We start from the raw sequence: 20,982 nt of genomic DNA on the forward strand, positions 1-20,982 counted from the left end.
AGGGTTACACGTTTATGTCACGACATTGCCGGTGGGGAGAAGAGAAGGAGTCACAGACTGATCTCAAGTTGAAGGCTTTGGTGATCATGTGCAGCCAGACCTTCCTCCTTCCATCTCTGGCGCAGCCTGGCTTCAGGGTGGCAGCTGCCGAGGCATATTTTCCTGCTGGGTGTGTGCAGGACTCTGGGAATCAAAGCGTTAAAGTGTCATCTGCAATGGGAGAGATGGCTTAACCACAAATGCATCCTGTGCTGGCCTAGTTATGTGTTACTGTGTGTGTGTGTGTGTGTGTGTGTGTGTGTGTGTGTACTTTTTTTTTTTTTTCCATTTCAAAACTCTTCTCTTTCATGAGCTCATATCCTAAAATGTCTCCTTTCTAATTCAGTGAGAGGGATTCCATCCACAGTTCACCGCTCAGAACAGGGTGCTTTCTCCCATCACATCTGCCAGAGAAGCACTGAAAATCTCAAAGGTGAAAACCCAGAGCATCAAATCATTGACTGGAAGACCAAAGGCTTGATTTGGAAATCACACACCAGGCAACCGGAAATCCCACCGTCCTGGTGCCTTTTCTTCCTCTTTGTCTTTTCGCTCATAATGCACGCATCCTGACCTGATCTCACTGAGCCAGCAGCACCTTGAGCAATTCAGTGGCTGTAAAATCCCCTGCCGACTTTGTTTTGGCTGCAATTGCAACCCACATATGGGAGAATTAAGCTAAAACATCACAGAGCTAACAGCGCGCCTCTGTGCAGAGGTAGCAGATCAGTAGAAAAAGGTGACATCATGGATATTCCAGGACTTCAGGTCTGCAGTGCGAAGCGGCTTCCCTGCTGTACATCAGAGTCAAAACCTGGATTGGAGACAAAAACAACTCTCTCTTCTCATAAATATCTGCTCTGGAGCTCAAAAAATATTCTAAGTGCAATGGCTCAGAAATTGTCCCTTTCCTTGGAGACCCATCTGATTTTCCAAATCCAGTCACAAACTTTTTAATAGCATGTCGTGAACCTCTCAGCTCATTATTTCTCTTCAAAGGCCTCTGGTTTGCCAGCTTAGAGCCTGTGAAGTGTTTGATGATGTGCTGTACCATAAATAAATGCATAGTACATGCTAAAATCCATCCTTCACTACTCTGGCTTTCCCACCAGGAATACTGCCATGTAATCAGGGATGTGTGATTTGCAGCAATTGCTCTGGATTGGTCTTTTTTTTTTTTTTTTTTTTTCCTTTTAAACACACCCATTGTGTAATGTAGGTAATAGAACAGATTTATCACGTTTATCTAAATCCCATTTTTTCTCTTCCTGTTCCTTCCCCTCTTCCCCCACCCCCCTCTCTTGTTTAGAACATTGGAAGTGAAGAGGGTAGGAATACAGACAGGCCCACTAAACTAGCAATCACAGCTTTAACCATTCCTTACTGCAGGAAATCGACAGATTGGATCATTTACCATGTCTCTAATGCCCAGTGTTCCCTCTGATGTTTTGAAGTTGTGAGCAGACAACCATTTTACATGTGTAACCAGCCATGAAGGTTAGCATACAGAGTGCAGGTTATTGTCGTAATCAAATAAAGCTCACACAAGCTAATCTGACGTGTGTTTTGACTAATTTTTTATTGCATGGTAATTAGGCAAAAATGGTAAGCAATTGACCCAAATAACTGTCATTTGTATTGTTTTGTTGCAGATAATGTGACATTAAAATGGTTTTGGGAAGTGGGGGCAGGGACACAGGAACACATGAATCCTACTCTCAGCCAGACTCCTCTTCCTGCAGTCACAGAGGGAGATATACGGGGAGGGAACAAGGGTGTGCAAAGGATCTTTTTCTTAATACCTGGGGCTGTGGGCGCAAAGCCCATTGCATGGCCCAAGGAAGCATGGCTAGAAAAAGTGCCTTGGCCTGGGCTCCATGCTGTCCCAGGACTAGGACCCAAACAGTTCAGGTCTTGCTTATTGGCTGTGGACTAGCAGCAATGGCATCGCCTGGGATCTTGTTAGAAATGTAGAATCTTGCAACTGCTCACTCCCCACCCCCACCCCTCAACCCTGCCACAGCCGAACACAGATTATAATAAGATCGTTGCTGATTTCTATGCCCACTCAAGTCTAGGAAACACAGGCCCAGTCAACTTACTCTGTCCTCCTTCCCTAGATCAGTGGTTCTCAAAGTGTGGTCCCTGGATCAGCAACATCATCAACACCTGCAAACTTGTTAGGAATGCACATTCCTAGACGCCAACACAGACCTACTGAATCAGGAACAGAGGGCACGGCCTAGCATTCTGTGGTTTAAAAAGGCCCTTTGTGTGACTCTGAGGCCACTGAAGTTTGAGAACGACCACTCTCGGCCAAGAGTTCTCAAGCTTTCATATGCACTCAAATCACTTAGGGACTTTGAAACCTTCAGATGCTCAGGCTGATTCCAGGTCAACTGAATCAGAATCTCCAGGGCTGAGCCCCTGGCATTAGCGGTCTTTAAAACTTCCCCGATGTAGAGCCAAGTTGGAGTGCCAGTGCTTCGGAAACTTCGGTGACCTGGTAAAAATGCAGAGCTCCAGGCTCTCTCCTAGTGCAGTGACCCTGGGCTTCAGGTGATGAAGCCAAAGCTTGAGAATGCTTCACCACTGCATCTCAAAATGTGGTCCAAAAACTAGCCAGACCAGCACCCAGCCACCTGGTGGGAGCTTGCTGGAAATGTAATTTTCCTGACTCCACTGCAAAGTACTGATTGGAAATCTCCAGGATGACACCCAGATGAAGCCCGAGTGATCCTGATGCGCACTGATGATTGACAGTCACTAGTCTAGACCACCTTCCCTAATGTGTTTGTTTTTCAGGCTGAGCTAATCAGTGCTGGCCTTATGAAAGAAAGACTGCTGAGAAACAAGAGGAGCTACCCAAGTACAGGTGTATTTATCCTCTTCCTACATGGCTCTTTCTTTAAGAAATGTGGTCCAACCAGTGTCTTTGATTTTGACCAACGGTGCTCATAAAGAGTGGGGTAAGAAGAGTCATGAACTTCTTCTGAACATTAGAGGCAAAGCCACTTTCCAGTTTTCCAGTATCTCTAAAGAGGAGTCATTTGAGTGTTTCCCATGTCCTCACATCCACAGCCAGGACAAGCTCACACACTGTTATTTAATTAATTTAGTACTCACTGAGATGCTACCAAACATGCTCTGAAGCGGTGGAGTTTGGTGTCATGGCAGAGATGGTTTTAAGCACAGAAATAACCCAAATAATCATGTAATTACAATCATGATGAACACCACAAAGGAGAAATACAGGGGGCCGTTAGAGGGTGTAATGCAGGCCCTAACTTACTTTTGAGTGGCCTGTGTAAAGCTGGGACCTGAAGGGTGAGGAATTACCCAAACAAAGAAGCCGGAAAGCCAGGCTAGAGGAAAGATGTGTGCAAGCAAAGGTCCTGAGCTCGGGAAGAGCTTGATGAGTTCGAGGAGGTGAAGGAAGGTGAATACAGCCGGAGTGAGGAGAGCAAAGAGACAGTGGAAGGAGAGATGAGGCTGTAGCGGGCCAGGGGCTGGTTGATTCAAGGCCCTGATAAAGACTGGGGATTGAACTCTAAGAAAAGACTGAAATGCACACAAGTGATCAAGCATAACTGTGGTACACCCAACAGAACTACTTGGCCTCATCTGTGGTAACAGAGAAGGCTCCTCTGATTGAGTGGCATGTGAGTTGAATTTGATGGATGAGTAGAAGGTAGCCTGGTGATGAAGGAAAAAGTGGGTGCTAAACAGAGGCAACAGCATATACGAAGGCCTCGAAGTAGGAGCAACATGGTGAGTTTGTAGAAATGAATAGCAGAGCTGGACAGGCCAGGCATGGAGTCCCCAGCCTGCCATTTACTGTGTGACCTTGGGCCGACTATCCTCGCTGAATCTCAGTCTTCTCATCTGTAGAAGTGGGGCAGTAATAACACCTACCTCATAGAGTTGTAGTGAGGATTAAGTGAAGTATGTTAAAACAATGGTACATAATAAGTGTACTAGTCAGCGTTCTCCTGAGAAGCAGAATCAATACGATAGATAGATGGATAGATAGATAGATTTATTATGGGAATTGGCTTACGTCATTATGGAGGCCAGAAAGTCCCACGATCTGCCATCTGCAAGCTGGAGACCCAGAAAAGCTGGCGGAACAATTCAGTCCACGTCCAAAGGCCTGAGAACTGGAGAGGCAATGGTGTGAGTCCCCATCTGAGCCTGAAAGCCCGAAAACCAGGAGGACTGACGTCCAAGGGCAGGAGAAGTTGGATGTCTCAGCTTAAGCGAAGACGGGGGACGTGCCCTTCCTCCACCACAGACTGGAGGATGCCCATCTGAGGGCAATGAGGGCGAAACTCTTTCCTCAGTCCTCTGATTCAAATGCTAACCCTTTCCAGAAACACTCTCACAGATACACCCAGAAATACTGTTTTACCAGTTATCTGGGCACCCTTAGCCCAGTCAAGTTGATCTATAAAGTTAAGCATCACAAGAGGTTCTTGTGGTAGGCAATATCATTGACCCACACAAAGATGTCCGCATCCTAATCCCCAGAGCCTGAGGGTATGTTATGTGACGTGGCAAGAAGGAGAAGAAGTTTCCTAACCGCTGACCTTAAAGTGAGATTACCCTAATTACCTGGGTGGGCCCGATGTAATTACAAGGGTCCTTTGAATGTGGGAGAGGGAGGCAGGATTGTCACTGTCAGAGTGATGCGATGTGAGAAGGTTCCACCTGCCCTTGCTGGCTTTGCGGATGAAGAGGCCACTAGGCAAGGAATGCAGGCAGCCTCTGGAAGCTGTAAAAGGTAAGACAACAGAGTCTCACCTGCAGCCTCAAGAAAGCAACATAGTCCTCCTGGTACCTTGATGTCAGCCCAGTGACACCCATTTCAGACTTCTGACTTCCAGAACTGTAAGATAAGAAATTTGTGTTTAAAGCCACTGAGTTTGGGGTGATTTTTTTACAGTGGCCATAGGACACCTGGGAGCTAGAATCATCTGAAGGTTAGTTCCTCACACGTCTGTGCCCTGGCTGGGGTGACTCAAAGATGAGGACTGCCAACGCAAGCACCCACACAGGGCTTGACGCAGCACGACAGCCTCAGAGCAGTCAGTCTGCTCACACGGTGGCTCAGGGCTCCCAACGAGAGTGTTCCGTCCAGCATCAAGCGGAAGCTCCCTTTTGTGTCCTAGCTTCTGAAGTTACACAGCATCACTCTCCTCCTACTCTGTTCACTGAAACAGTCACAGGTTCACCCAGATTCAAACAGGGCTGGCGGCGCGGCGGTGGCAGGGACACATCCCTCAATGGGAGAAAGGTCAAAGAACTTGGGGGCCATGTTTTAAAACCACCCATCCCTGGATTAGCGATTTACAATAGGAAACTGCTCCATTTTCCTTACTTAGAATGTTTTCTGTTTTCCTGGTTGGACCCTGAACGTTCAGTTCAGTTATTTTCTCTATTAAAATTCTTTACACTCCCCTGATTAAAATTGGTCGCTCCCACCTTTGTGCTACCGTGACTCACCATAACATTTGGAGAAACTGTTCTAATCACGGACATGTGTCTCTCCCTCACTAGTCCATGGGCTCCTGGAGGAACTGAGTCTTATTTACCTCAGACTCTTTCATTCTTAGCACACACCTGGAACATAGTAGACAATAATATTTGTTGAGTGAATTAATGCATATTTTCCTCTAACTCCACTGATCACCAAAATCATTTTGCACTCAGCACCTGGAGAAAACTGGTTGGAAGCTTTGTAAAGATTTTGACCCCCGATACTAAGCAGAGGTCATGAACTCGAGTGCCAGCAGGGCCTGGCATGTGTCTGAGTGAGTCAGGCAGTTATAGAGGAGAGCAGGGGTGAGGGGGGCTGTGGCCAGTGTTCTCCTGTCTGGAAAGGCTACCCCGTAGACAGCCCTTGTCAATTCATGCTGTCAGTGAGTGAGACTGTGGCTTGGTGTTTCAAGGACTTCTGATTTTGTAGGAGAAGCTAGACTCTTAACTTGTATATAATAATCTCCTGATTTTTAAATCTTATGAAGTAATTCAAAAATTTAAAAACTGCTGTGCGGGCCAACACTCTGCCAGCCAAACCAAATATAACCTTTGGCTGAGACCACACATCTGTGTCCTCTGATTTAAAGTTCCCTGGGAATGATCCACAGATAACTTCATTAACTCAAACTTTAATGGCTTGAGATCATCATCCTAAAAATACAATTTGTGAAAGAGGCACGTAAGTTTGTTAACTAGTTAGACGCTGTAACAAAGCAGACAGTAATCTCAAAGGATAGAAGAGCGCACTGCGCGTTGGTTTGCTCCATTCTGCCAACGTTGATTGTTTGAAAAGCTGTAACCCTAAAATTCATGATAGTTTTATCTGTTGAGGTCGAACTATCTCCTCCATGTTTTGCCTTTGGTCAAAATGCTTGCATAGTCAGAGAGAAGGTATAGATTGCTATCTAGAGGTTAGATCACCCCTTCCATGATTACCCAGCCCCTCATAAAGATGGCAGCCAGGCCGATGCCTCTAACTTAAAGAGTATCAAAAACGTAAATTCCAGGTTATGAAAGGACAGCACTGGACTGGAAGTCCGGATAACTGCCTTCTAGTGCTTGCGCTTGCCAGTGCATCATACACAATGCCCAGCATGGGGTAGGTACTCAGTAATATTTGCCTGAATCTGTACATGAAAGAATGAGCAATTGAACAATTCATCTCAACTGGTTGTGTCCCTCAGTTTCCTTATGTGTACAATGAGAAGTTTGAAACGGTTATTTGACTCATCATTGATAAATATGCCAAGCACACCCTAAGCCTCCTAATAAATAGGTTCTCATCTAATTCCTATAAGCTCTAAAAGTCTATAAACAAGGGGTTCCCAAGAATGGATTGCGTGGTTGTGTAACTGCCTAATAGAGAGCTCTCCCCTATACTCTTGAACCAGGTAAGAGTGAGCAGAGATCTTAAATTAACCAAAAGTCAGACTGCAATCACCCCCGCGCATGAGCTCACACACGCAGGCATGCACACGTACACGCAAGCATGCACATGCACAAATACTCTTAAAGCCGAAATGACACCTTTTCATGTTGGACATCTTCTTGTGACTTAACTCTGTGTGGTAGGGCAGATACTCATGGAACTGAAATCTCTGAACGCCCTTTGAAGGTTCCTTCCCTCCATGGTTCATGTAAGCTTTGTCAAATCTCAGGTACAGGCTAGGGAGAAATCTAAGTGGGTCATCTAAGCTTTTTGCTTGCCTATAAATCCTCTTCCAACGGTGTGCCGTACGCAGGGCATTTATCCCCCATTCGAAGCACGTCGGAGACAAATAGCAAGAAGTGCTTTATGATACAGAGTTGAATCCCTCCTTCCAAGTGTATCCATCCCTGCTCATCTTGACAGAGATGGGGTTGCTATTTAAACAATCATCAGGTAAAAATCAGCCAGTGAGCTTCTACTCGTAAGCAGCAGCTGGGTCACCTGGCCTGCCCAGTACCTCTTCCTTTACTTCTTTCCTCCACCCCGGACGCTTTCCCATCTCCCCTCTCTTCTCTCTCTGGTCTTGCAGGAGTTATTTATCCCACTCCCTGGCACACAGTAGGTATTGTACATATTCGATGAATTATTCAGATTGACTTGACCAGTTTGTTCTGGCAGAAAGTTCTCTAAACCGCCTATCAGAAAGTCAGATTTGGTAATAATTCCTAGAAGAAGGAAAGCCTTTGTTTTCATTTCTCAGTGTCCAGCTCCTCACGCCATCCAGCTCTCCACGGAGACGTATAGGCTTGTGCTACTTTGGCAAACTCAGCTCGCCACTGGGCTTCATGATATGTGGTGGGTCAGAGGCTGTGGCTGGAGGGTCTAGGGCTACAGTTTTGTTTCCCATCTTCCTCTGCCCACATCCTTAATTTCCTTTAGGACTCCTCAGATCTAGTCTTTGCTCTCGGAAACCTTCTCTGACCCTTCAAGATCCTGTTAAGTTTCTGTCGATGCACTAAGTTCTTTGTCCTTAATCCCACGAGCATTTATCATTTTGTACTGTCACTGCTTCTGTAGGTATGTTTTTCCCTTAATGGACTGTAGACACCTTGGGGCCGGACTGAGTCTTATTCACCATTTTATACTCAGCTCCTAGTGCACTCCTGGGCACAGAGTAGGTGCTCAATTAATTGATGACCTTACTGAATGGATGACTCTTTCATAAATGTGTTACGTAGATAACTTTGCAGGTCTACACTCCATAGGACACAGAGGCCTCAGGCTACAGATAAACACTGCTGAAATTGCACCAGTTGGTGATATTAAGCGTTTCAGTTAAGACAATAGTTGTGGACTTATGGTTACCAGGGGATAAGTGGGGGAGGAATAAATTGGGAGACTGGGATTGACATATACACACTACTATATATAAAATAAATAACTAATAAGGACCTACTGTATAGCACAGGGACCTCTACTCAATACACTGTAAAGGCCTTTATGGGAAAAGAATCTAAAAAAAGAGTGGATATATGTATATGTATAACTAATTCACTTTGCTGTACACCTGAAACTAACACAGTATTGTAAATCAATTATACTCCAGTAAAAATTAAAGAAAAAAAGACAATAGCGGTGGAGACAGAAAGGAAGTGTCTCTAGCTTGATCTTCTAATGCTTGGGCCTTGAGTACTCGCTCCTTAGGGGGCAGTGAATTTCTCTGGAGCTTTGGCCTTATATAGTTTTGCTGAAGATAAAAGCAGAGTTTAAGGAAACATTTGGGCAATGTCTCAGGGCAGCCAACTTGAGCAATTTCAAAAACAATGTTTCTCCTCTGCAGCTCGGTCTGTGGGTGTGATTTGCCCACTGCATTTCAGAGCCTGGGGCACTGTCCAGGCAGGAGTCTCAGGGGTCTGTCTCTGGGGTAGGAGTGAAGCTCTCACAATGCTCTCCAAGTTGCTTCATGAGTCTTTGGCTTTAACATGACAGTGACCATCTGTCCTGCCCAATCCCTGGGGGAAACGCTAGGGGCAGCAGCACACTGACATTCAGGCTGAGGAAGCAGGGTGCCAAAGCCGAAATGGAGAGACTTTTCCAGGGTTATCCTCACTGGGTCCAGGAAGGGGACCCGCAGACAGAGTGCCAGATGGGCCCAGAAGCTGCTGGGGTGAGCGTGGGCATATTTGTTTCTAAAGAAATGTTTCTAGAAATCTGTAGGGTCTTTAGAAGTTGGCACCAGCCTTGCCCTGAAAACCATGTGGTGCGTTTCACAATGTTTCTGATGCCTTTTTATTTACCAAAGGAGTTTTCTGGTAGCTGCCCTGTCTTGGGCCTGAAATTCACTGATGTTCTGTGAAAATACGATGGAGACTTCAGAATTCTAAGCCAGCCATCTGCCTTTCCAGGAAGAGAGGGTCCGGTGGCAGTATTCGTACACTGTGAGCAATAAGAAGGTTGTCTCCAGTGCCCTTGGCACGTCCCTGCCCCCTTCCTCCTGTTCCCCAGGCCTGGATCTGTCCCCTGGGGCCTGGCTCTCAAGCCAGTTGTCAACTAATCCTTGCTAAGGTGTTAGGTGGCAACTGGCTCAAGGGTTATGAATCCTTGTAGGAGCTTTCCACAGTAAACAAAGTTTTGTTACTAAATCAAGGGGCATTAAAAAAATCATCACTGCAACATAAAGACCATTTCTTTATGTTCCCTATAAATCTTTACATTTATGAGTGAATCTAGTTATGATTACAACATGTATGCAATATTTGGGTTTTTTTTCACACAGAAGGACATTTCATACATTTCTTCACATGTCTAAATGCCCCATTTTCATCATCATAGTAGTTTGAAGGTACCTTTTACAGCATCTGTGCATCTCATGATGATTTCTACCCCGCATACCTGACTGCCCTCCCTCTCTGCCAGCATCCCTACCAATGAGGTGGGCCCCAGGTAGAGGAGGCCATGGTACAGCTGTGACGTATGCCTGAGCCCTGCCATAGCTGAGCGAGCAGGACCATCACCAGATTCAAGGTGAGTCCCTCAGAGTCTTTCCCCAGAAACGTGAAGTTAAGGCCAGGAAAAAGATTGTGTGGGTCTCTTTTTTTTTTTTTTTTTGCGGTACGCGGGCCTCTCACCGCTGTGGCCTCTCCCGTTGCGGAGCACAGGCTCCGGACGCGCAGGCTCAGCGGCCACGGCTCACGGGCCCAGCCGCTCCGCGGCATGTGGGATCTTCCCGGACCGGGGCGCGAACCCGCGTCCCCTGCATCGGCAGGCGGACTCTCAACCACTGCGCCACCAGGGAAGCCTGGGTCTCTTTTTAGGGACCTGAATCTGCAATACGTCAGCTTAGGAGCTGAGAGGTGGGTTTTCTCCACCAATGATGTGGACCTGAGAAGAGAAGAAGCCTAGAGGGGAGAATAGAGCAAATGTGCAGACCAGGTCAGAGGTATCCTGAGGCCCAGGTACATTCCCGTCCTTGGTTTCTGTGAGACACACCTGTATTTTTTTTATTAAGAAGCCAGGTTCATTCTTAATCATTTGCAAATGAAAGAGTCCAAACTAAGTATAGTAATGATATTATTGATTACATTGAACACTTGCCATGGGTCAGCTACTTTACTCACACTGGCTCATTTAATCCCTTCAACTACCTAATGAGTTAGCTCAGAGATGTTTAGTCATTTTCCCAGGATAATACACCTTGGTGAATTATGGACCAGGATTTGAACCCTGATCTGTCTGGTGCTACAATCTTTGGTTTTAACTATTACCTTAAGTGACCTCCTAAGGTAAGTGTGTCATCCCAGAGGTGGTATGAATACAAGGAAGAACCAAAATGCCCTCAGGAATACATTTCAAACACTCTACTCACAGAAAGAAGACATTTTGAGGCAGAAGCCCCTCCCTGCTCAGCCCCCTCAAACAACTCCATGCAGATGGCACTGCTCTTCCTGTGTCCTAGCTCCTGGCTGTCCTCGCCTGGGCTTTGGTACCTTTGAGAGGACTACCCTCTCTCCAACAGCAAGAGAAACCTGTGTTGAGTCAGTTCCCTGCATACAGGCGCTATCCACGTGTGGATTATCCAGGGGACATTTGCAAGGGTTCTCCTCATGCCATCAACCCCACACCAGAACCACCTTTCCTTTCCTCTGGATAGTATATTCTTAAGCTGTCCAAACTAGTGCCCATCCCTCATGCATTTATTCACTATCTACAAAATGTCAGTTGGCCCCAGTCTCTGGGCCTGTCCTAATATTGGGAGTACAAACAGGACAAATTAAACGCCATCTCTGCTTCCTTAGAGATCACAATGGCATCTGAAGACACTGCCTAACAAAATCACACATTCATACCAGATGTGAGGCACCCACAGGCTGTCTTGGGAGCTCAGTGAAGGGAGGAACTCTGTCTGAGGAACTAGGGAAGGCTTAATGGAGAAATGGACTTTGGAGGCTGTGAGCTTTCGTACTAACCTAAGCAAAGCAAATTCACAAGTTGTGGTCCACTGTGATCAATCATCTATTGGGAACCCATAGTGAGTTGCAAGGCTGTGTCTCCCCTTGTCTCCCTTCAAGGGCACCATGATCTCAGGAACTGACAGGATGAGTTTCAAACCCCCATAATGCACTAAGGATTTCTAGCCAATCATCCAGGAGTATTGCCTCAGCAAAGAGACAGTGTTTGAGTGAAGCCCTGGCTTTATAGTTCTCCCGAACAGTAGTACGTCTCTTCAGAAACATCCATCCAGTGGAGGGTGAGGATGGTTCTCCCATGCTTGACATCTTCCAAGATGGCAACTAGGAATCATGACTATGTGCAGAATTTCTCTTCCTCCAGGATGGGTACAGAGGAGCAAAGTTATAGCTGCCCCAGTAAGGGCAGAAAATAAGAGTTTCAGGAAATTCAGACAAAACGAGCCCGTTGGGACTTTTTTTTTTTTTTTTAAATTCCAGGCAAATGATTGGATCAGAATACAGTCAGTGTTCCAGTGTAAAGACTCTCCCTTCTGGCTATTGATCTTGCAGTGATTCTGAAAGCTCTTTGCAGGGAAATGGTCACTCTTTCCCTTTACATAACGTTCATAAGTGTGCAGGCAAATTAAATGTGTCATAGATGAAATTACCAACCAGAGTACCACCCGGCTGTCTCATGTGAGCTTGGTTTATGTATCCAGCGTTCTCCAGCGAGCATCACAAATTCACAGAATGTTCCTGAGTGCTAAATCTGGAGCTCTGATTTAGCTGACAGATGTTTAAAATCACTTTTAGTTGGACAACTCCCTGAGGAGGACACAGCTGCAGATGTGAAAGAGTGCAAGTTCTTCCAGTTAAGGTCAGCGGGAACTCAGCCTGAAAGCCTTCCGTCTCCATCTGCCTTTTTCAGACAGGATAATATGGGCGAAGGAACATGTTCAGGCTGATTCCACCCACCTTTGGCCAAACCTCATCCCCTTGTTGAACTGTTGCCAAGATAGATGCAGAAGTTGCTTTTGGGCGAAGTATGGGTGCTCCAGGCAGCCTTAAATGAGTACAGAGGGGGCTACTAGCTCTTTCAAAGCAGGCACAGTGCCATGTTTTGGAGCCTGCTTTGCCCTTCTCGTGGCATCTTAGGCCTGCAAATGAGTATGATTCTGGGATTTTGCACTTCAGGATCAGTTATTTAGATGTCGACGTCTCTGGGTAGGTTGAAGTCCACGTGCTGAAGGAGGATGGAGAGGAAGATGGTGCCATTCTTCTCCACTCCCTCCTCCGCCATCCCAAACAGTTCCTCCTTCATTTTTTAAAAACAACAAATTTAAAATTATCCTAGAAATTTCTTTGCAGAATCACATATTTTAGACTTGTCTCAAGACTCAGACTGAAATGGATTTGTTTAAAGAAAGTTGTCTGTGTATTTGATGTGGGAGACTAGTGACCTTTGGTATTTTGTGTTAAAAAAAAAAATGTTTGATGTCTAAAATTTCCCTACTGAGCTTGCATTGTTTCTGGTCCCCTTCCGTGATTTTTCCATCCTCCATCATTCTCCACATTCAAAATCAGTTCTTTATTTACTCAAGAGAGGTTTTGACATAGTTATGAGCTCATCCTGATGGCAGCCTCAAATCAATGTAAATCACATTATAATGTCAAAATTGATGTGATGTGAGAGTAAGTTAAACGATTGGAAACCAATTTTAGGACAGAGCCCAGGAGACACTCTTACCCTGTCAGGAGAGTGGCAGGAAGGAATTAGTGGATGACCTGCTGCATTCAGGGATTTTGCACTTCAGGATCAGTTGTTTAGATGTCCCAGGTGTACCAAGACTTCACTCCCAACTTAAAGGTCTTATAAAGTCATCCTTAGACACCACAAAATACCCTCAGCAGAAATTGAGGGGCAGCTGGCTAGGGTGACAGAGTAGGTTTGGTTCATAACTTTTATGCCCAAGGGTGAACACATATTATGTCAAGTGGGTGAGAAACTGGGAACATACCGAACCCAACAAGTGCCAATTAATCCTGGGAGCCTAGTTTGTAACTGGTTAGGCTGAGAGGCCTAGAGCTAGGAAAGGGATTCAGGCATGAGATGAGTAGGGGATGCAGCAATAGACTCTAGGGTCAATGAGGGAATCTCAGATGGATTCCTGTGCTAAAAATTATCAAAATCACACTTCCTGACTTCCTGGAGGACGTGAATTTTACTACATGACTCAGTCTATGATATTATCTTAGAAACCGTGGATTTTCATCGTCTGGAGTGAAAGTAGGAGATTATATACCAATCCATTGCCATGGATAACTTTGGGAAGGTGGGATTGGAAGAAGAATGAGGAAGGTGATTCATCTCAAAATCAGATCTGTACTGTTTGGTTTGTTACAACAAACACTGATTCTTTTACCTAAAAAAATCCAATAGAATAATTAAATCACACATGCATAAACACACATTCCTCCCCCCAAAAGAAATTTCACTGGATGAAGAGTCAGGAGACTTTACAATTGCCTAGGCAAATTCTTTGACCTCATCTCTCAGGAATCATAGTATTTCTGAGAGAATAAAAGGCATCAGTTGATATGGATAGTACTTTGAGAAGTTGAAAGGGAGTCTGGAATGTAAAATGTTATTGTCATTATTCTTGGTAGGACATAAAGGGTAGTTTATAAATATCATTGACTGACTGTGACTTTAATGGTAATTACTGTAAGAGAGTCTTTTAGGCATACATTTTCAGACGACTTTGGACGCCGAAGATAAATGTTTAAAATTATGCATTCTGGATCCTATTAAATAAAACCTAATTTGACTTGTGGAAAGAACAGTCTTTAAAGTCATGTTTGCACCCTGACTTCATAACTCATTTGTTTTGATACCTTTGAGCAAATTAGTTAATTTCTCTGAGCCTCAGTTTCCATGGCTATAAACAGAGGATATAATAATGCCTTTCTCCTAGGGCCATAGTGAGAAATACATGAGATCATTAATATTAACTGTATAACCCTGATATGTATGCTAATCATGACTGCTCATTTCCATGCAAAGCACTATTATTATTTGAGGATGGCAAATGGTCATTCTTCTCTTTTACAAGTGGACAAACTGAAATAATGGGAAAAGTGATAAACTCAAAGCTGCAAGGTGAGTTAAGGTGATGGTTAGTAATAAATCCCAGGCCTAAGATTTGGCCATTAGGTCATAATAGGAACCATTTGATCAAATTCTGTAGAGGTACTCCTACCTTGGAGTGTTAGGGGCTTGTGATGTCTGGATGTTGGAAAAGACAGGCTCATCCCTTCCCCAGAGACCTGGGGATCCTTGGTATAGAGGTCATGAGGAAGTGGGGGAAATAAAGTGCAGTCTCTTTTGCTCTGTTACCGATAAGCACAAATCTCTCAAGCTAAAGAGCATTGTGGATGCCCCTAGTTTCCCGCACATGGGAAGGAGGTAGGGGAGAACTTGCTTAGATATCCTCTGAAGGAATAGCTGCTCTACCAATTCCTGACAATGGCTGGAAGCTGGAAAGGAAGCAACAGTTGGGATGCTCAGTGTGGAAGAAGATTGATTTCTTGTCTCCTTCTCTGTTCCTTAGTGGTCTGGAAGACAAGCTCTAACATTATACCTAGCAGACTTCGAATCCTCACTCTGCCACCTACCACCTGGGTGGCCTTAACTGATTTATAAAAAGAGGATAATGTTAGACCCTCTTGGTATTAGTCAGAAAAGGCTAAGTCATGCTGCAGTAACAAATACAAAATATCAGTGATTTAAAACCACAGAGATCTATTTCTCACCCATACTATATTGTCCAGTGTGGGTCAGCAGAGGGTGACTGAAGCTTCCCCACCTTATGATGTTGCCCGTCCGACACAAGACTTTAGGGCCCACCATTGCAGGGGAAAAGAGTGCCTGTTCTTGGATAATTCTATGTGGAGGTGACATATATCACTTCTGCTTAAATTTCATTGGCCAAAGCAGGTCATGTGACCATGTCTAACTTTAAGAAGAGAACCAGAAGCCTTGGTGAGCACTGGTAGTATCCACCCCTACCACACCCTCCCTTTAGGATTATTGTAGGGATTGAATGTTACTGATATTGCTACAGTATTTTTAGTGCCCACCAGAGGCTAGGCAGTAAGTGATTAAAAAGATGACCAACATTGGATCTCTGACTTTAAGCAGTTCAGAGTTAAATGGAGGGAATAAAATTAAACCAAGAGCCAAAATAAAAGGTGGCAAGTGCTAAAAGCCCTGAGAGCTGTGCATTGAGAGAATAGAAAAGGGATCAAACTAATCCTTTCTGGATGAATGGATGGGGAATGTGCAGTCTTCCTGGGAAGTTTCACTGTGAAGGTGACACTTGTGAATTTTGATAAATGAAGGAATTCATATGGTGGTGAATAGGAAGAAAGGCAATCCAGATGGAGAAAGCAGCCTACACAAAGGCTCAGAGCAGTGAGAGTTGTTAGGGACTGAATGTTCGTGTCCCCCTCCCAAAATGCATGTGTTGAAATCTAATTCCCAAGGGGGGAGGATATTTGGAGGTGGGGCCATTGGGAGGTAATTAGGCCATGAAGGTGGAGCCCTCATGAATGGAATTAGTGCCCCCTCTTTCCACCTTGTGGGGATACAGCAAGAAGTCGGCTGTTTGCAACCTGGAAGAGGGCTCTCATCAGAACCCAGCCATGCTGGCACCTTTATCTCAGACTTCCAGCCTCTGGAACTATGAAAAATAAACTTCCTTTGTTTATAAGCCACCAACTTATGGTGTTTCATTACAGCAGCCTGAGCTGAGACGAGAGCGCATAGTGAGTACTTTCTGGGAAATATAAAGAAGAAGGGTTCATACTGGGGAAGTGCAGGAGATGATGGTGACAGGTAGGCAGAGCCCAGACCAATGAAAACCTTGTATGTGTACATCACAGATAGAAATTTTTCTAAAAAAAAAATCACAGGATTACTGATTCTGTGCCCAATGGTATGTCTTAGCCATGGGGCAGCATGGGGCAGTAGAAAGTCCTCTATCCTAGCCCCATAATCAGTTCAATTAGTTTTCTGAATGAATGATGCTCATTAGCTCTGTGACTTTTGGTATTTCAGGGTCTCACTGCCTTCATGTAAATGAAGGGGGTTTGAACTAGATAAATTTTGAGTTTCGTTCAAACATTGAAGTTCAAGGAACGTGACTCAGATATGCACTCTCCATGGTGCTTCAGCCGCAGGAAGACTGCCAAGCCAGTTTGACCAGATAATCCGACACAACCTCCCTAGTTTCCTCAGGCACGGTTCCTGGTTGGCGACCCGTTTTCAGGGGAAGCACAGCTTTCTGGTATGGGTAATTTGATAATGACGAAAGAAGTATAAGACTTATGAGAAATATGTAAATTCAGGCACTGCCAAGCTTATTTTTTGGGTTTCAGCAATTGCAACCCAGGGAAAAAAATGTCTTTCTAATCAATTAAATTACATATTTCAAGGTCTTGTATGTCTCAGAACTGCTGACTTGACTTGACTTGAAATATATTTTTGATCTTGCACTGTTCACAGGTGCCTAAAGGGGATTCTGATCAAGGCATTAAGTCTGTGACTTACAGAACATCTAGCCTTATATTTGGTACGTTATCAAGACATTGTAATTATTGTACTTTATTCTGGCCTCTGTGGAGTCTGCCTGCATTAACGTCTGATTGACCTAGGCTATTGGAAGCCCTCTGGCGTAACGTTTAAGAACGCAGCTTTCAGAGACAAACTGTTTAATTTCTCAGGGTTTCAGTTTCCTCATCTGAAAAGTTTCTAACAAGCAATGAGAAAATTGCTTAGAGCAGTGCCTGTCACCTCTAGTAATGTTGGCTATAATTATAATTATTACTAAGAAATCGAAAGTGAAGCTGATCAATAGATATACAAGGATAACGGGGAGGGAATCTGAGCAGGTGGGGTGTGACTCAGATGCAGAGGAATTCTATGGTGGTTGGGAAGGGAGCAGGTGGGGTCTCTAGGCACTCAGAACAGCTTTGTTTTCCAAAGTAAATCCTAAAATCCTAATCCAACCAGTTTTTCATATATTTGCATTTGAAGAATAATTATTCTTCTTCACGTTGACATTGTTGGCAATAATGGCATTATCACAATCAAAGCCGATTTACTGGGAAGGTAATGGAGCTTAAGCTTCAGCCTCCCTCACCTGCATGGACCCCTTCTAAGGCCCTGTATTGAATTTTGTTTTCATATACATTTTTCTTTTCCTTAAAGAGGGCTGCCTCCCGCAAACGTGTAAGCTCAGGCTCCCCCAAAGTCTGAATCAGCCCTGATGACAATGCCTGGGAGATAGGGAAGGGTGGTTAAGGGTCCAGGCTCTGGACTCAGAATGGCCTGGGTTCAAGTCTCAGCTCAGCCTTTTGCTCCCTGGGTTAGTTAAGCACACTGGGACTAGATATCCTCATTTCTCCAAAGAGGATTATAAAAATACTACCTTCTTGATAGGGTTGGTCTAAATATTAAATGGGATCATGCAGAAGTGCACAATTAATATTGGATGCTGTAACTGGTTTATCTTCCCTTTTGAGTAAGAGGGGGGTCTGAGTTTACTTGAGTAGAGAATTGGTCTGTCATCCCATTAGGGTTTGCATCATGCAATACTTTTCTTTGAACCCCTTTTCCCTCATCTCTCAGGCATCCAATGGCTCAGGTTAGAGAAATTCACATAGAAGACATCATAAAAATTGTAGAAAGGATTGTCATTTGTTGAGCTTTCTGATATGGGGCATTTTATTGACAGAAGATAGGCTGGTAAAATCTGGTGTGTGTAGCATTCCGAATGCTTTTTTTTTTATGAGGCTGGTTAAGACAGGTGACTGTGAGCCGTGAGGTCCCTTGAATGGGCAGACAAGTCACTTCCCAGGAAAGCTCACCGTCTCTGATGACAAAGATCTGCTTCTCTGCAGTCTCCCTTGAGAAGGTGAACGTTGAATTTGTAGCAGATTTGTGCAAAAAAGCCCTATGGAGAAAGAAACACGGGCCAGTGGAAAAGACTCTCAAGGCTTATGCTCTTCAGAGCTTTGGAACTCAAATGGAAACGTCTGGGTCACTGATGAGGCTGCTCCCAAAATAACTCCCCTGATTTCTGGCCAAAACAGAGGGCTTTTCCCCTTTATGATTAACACAGCACGCTGGATGCCCAGCAGTCCCAGAATACTTTGCACTCTTGGCATTCTAATTCTGTTCCTTTTTAAAGTGGTGAAATTATCCTCTTTCAAGCAGGCCAACAGTCTAGAAGTTGCGGGTGAGACCTGGTCCTCCAGACGGAAAGATCCTATTCTGGTTTTGATGGTTTTATCATGTCACAGTTCAGACCCCTACTTTCAAGGCAATCTTCTTTCTTTTAACTACACACCCCACACACCTTATGCCAAACCGACTTCCACTTTTAACATCCCCGCAATGCCATATGTGGCTGCCAGGAGGGGTACCACTCGGATCTGCCTTCCGGAGAACGTGCTGCGAGGAAGGTTGTTGGCTGGTGGTCAGTTGCTGAACTGAACAGATTGGAGACACGGGAGTTGGGCCGTTTCTGCCTGAGCCCCTCCTTCCTCTAGCAGGCAGGCAGTCTTTGCTCAGGTGCCCTGGCGCTCACAGGGCCAGCCTGAGGTAATCTCAAGGTTGCACTACCCAGTCCTCCTCCTTCCTTCTCTCCTTTCAAGGTGTCAGACCAGCATCGTTGTCTGAAACCTCTCCATACCTGCTTCTGTTCCCTGTATTCTTTACCCTTCACAGGCATTTTCCCTTCTACGTCTAATTGCGTCTCAGTGTCTGCTTTGCAGAATGCCAAACTGATAGGTCATAAATTCTGTGTTCAATGAATTAAAAATCTCACAGAGTGAAGACCCTGGTAGTTTGGTGGATGTTTGAAGATACATTGCTGCCAACCCAAGAAGCCACATAGAAGCGATGCTGCAAAACACAAGAAGTGGTTGGGTCCCTGAAGGAAAACACTACCCCGACATACGCTAACCCTAACTAGGGAGAACGTGTAACCTACACATGGTAGACGTTTGAACAATATAGTCAGACCTCCACGTTTTGGGTTTGGGTACATTTTAAAAAGATGCCTAATGAGGGAAAGGAAGCATGAGAAGGAGTGAGGAGGAAGAGGGGAACAGAATCTGGAAATGCAGACGGAGAAGGGCAGACAGGACCAATGTCTTTGTAAGGGGTTCAGAGGCCACACTTGGAAAGCATGAGAGCCTGCCAGGGCTGGCTCTTCTCAGGGAAATCTGGATCTTAAATATCTCGGGAAGGAAGGAATTCTATGTGCTTATCATCATAGGGAGAAACTTTGCTGTAAGATTTGCTCATAAGCAGAAAAGAGTCTGTGAATGGTTGGCGGTGGTCAAAGGACACACAATGGATTTACACTTTGTTTTAGTATGTGCTTTTCACAGACTTTTGAACTTTATTTTGATTTTTCTATGAAAGCAACCCTAATTGGATCTCTTTTTTACCTGCCACCAGTTCTAGGTTGGATTATTTCAATATCTAACTTCACCATCTAGGGGACTATTGACAGTTTGGGTGGAACTATTCTTTGCTGGGCAGAATAAGCCTGTACCTTTCAGCCTGTGTCCACTAATTGCCAGTGGTGCCCCTGCCAACCAGTCATTGTGACAACGGAGAACTTTCCATACATTTCCAAATGCCCTCCCCTGCTTCAGGGATGTGGTACCGTGTCTGGTTGAGAAAAAAGCAATTGCCTCTGACTAGATATGGCCCTAGTATGAAATTGGGTGGGGAGAAGGTTGGCCCTATAGCTCCCACATGTTGTATATCTCTCTCACTTCATTGAGAGTTCCTTAAGGACAAGGACAACATATATCACTTTTGTCCTTAGTGCTGACACAGTGCCTACCACATAATAGGTGGTCATGGGCCATGGGGTCAGGCACATTGGGGTTTAAATTCCATATCTGCCACTTTCAGGCTATTTTACTTTTTATTTTATTTTTTGGCCGCGCCGTGCAGCATGTGGGATCTTAGTTCCCCGACCAGGGATCAAACCTATGACCCCTGCAGTGGAAGCACAGAGTCTTAACCGCTGGACAGCCAGGGAAGTCCCAATGCCACTTTCAAGCTATTATGACATTGGTCATCTCAGTGTTCTTATCTGTAAAATGGAGATAATAATAGTACCAATGAGCTGATGCGTGGGAAGCTGTAGATATAGTGCCTAGGGGAAAAAATCTTCAATAAGTAGGAATTACCATGCTACTACTAATAAGTAATGTTGGTGGACTAAACATATATACATCAGAAAAAGCAACAATTCTTCCTTTCTAGGAATAGTGCCATAGTCATTGCATAAATTAGAACTTGTTATGTTCCAAGTGACGTAACCTGAGTCAGGTTGGTTTAAGCCAAATAAGAATTTATTGATTCACATAACTAAAAAGGCCAGGGAGGGATTCGGGCTCAAATGATGGCTTCAGGTGTCAGTTCATCTCCATTTCTTG

General features: G+C 44.7%; 1 protein-coding gene across 1 annotated transcript in view; it reads right to left on the reverse strand.

The window, feature by feature from the left end:
* Positions 1-340: 340 nt before the first annotated feature.
* Positions 341-20,982, reverse strand: part of RNLS (renalase, FAD dependent amine oxidase) — a 313,163-nt gene continuing 292,521 nt past the window's right edge. Inside the window, exons 7-9 of the transcript XR_008616142.1 lie at positions 4,654-4,813; positions 4,100-4,199; positions 341-853 (exon numbers count right to left, since the gene is read on the reverse strand). The gene's annotated coding sequence lies outside the window, so the exon portion shown is untranslated. The remainder of the gene's footprint in view (positions 854-4,099; positions 4,200-4,653; positions 4,814-20,982) is intronic.

The sequence above is a fragment of the Physeter macrocephalus genome, chromosome 20 (assembly GCF_002837175.3).
Source record: "Physeter macrocephalus isolate SW-GA chromosome 20, ASM283717v5, whole genome shotgun sequence".
In the NCBI taxonomy this organism is placed as follows: domain Eukaryota; kingdom Metazoa; phylum Chordata; class Mammalia; order Artiodactyla; family Physeteridae; genus Physeter; species Physeter macrocephalus.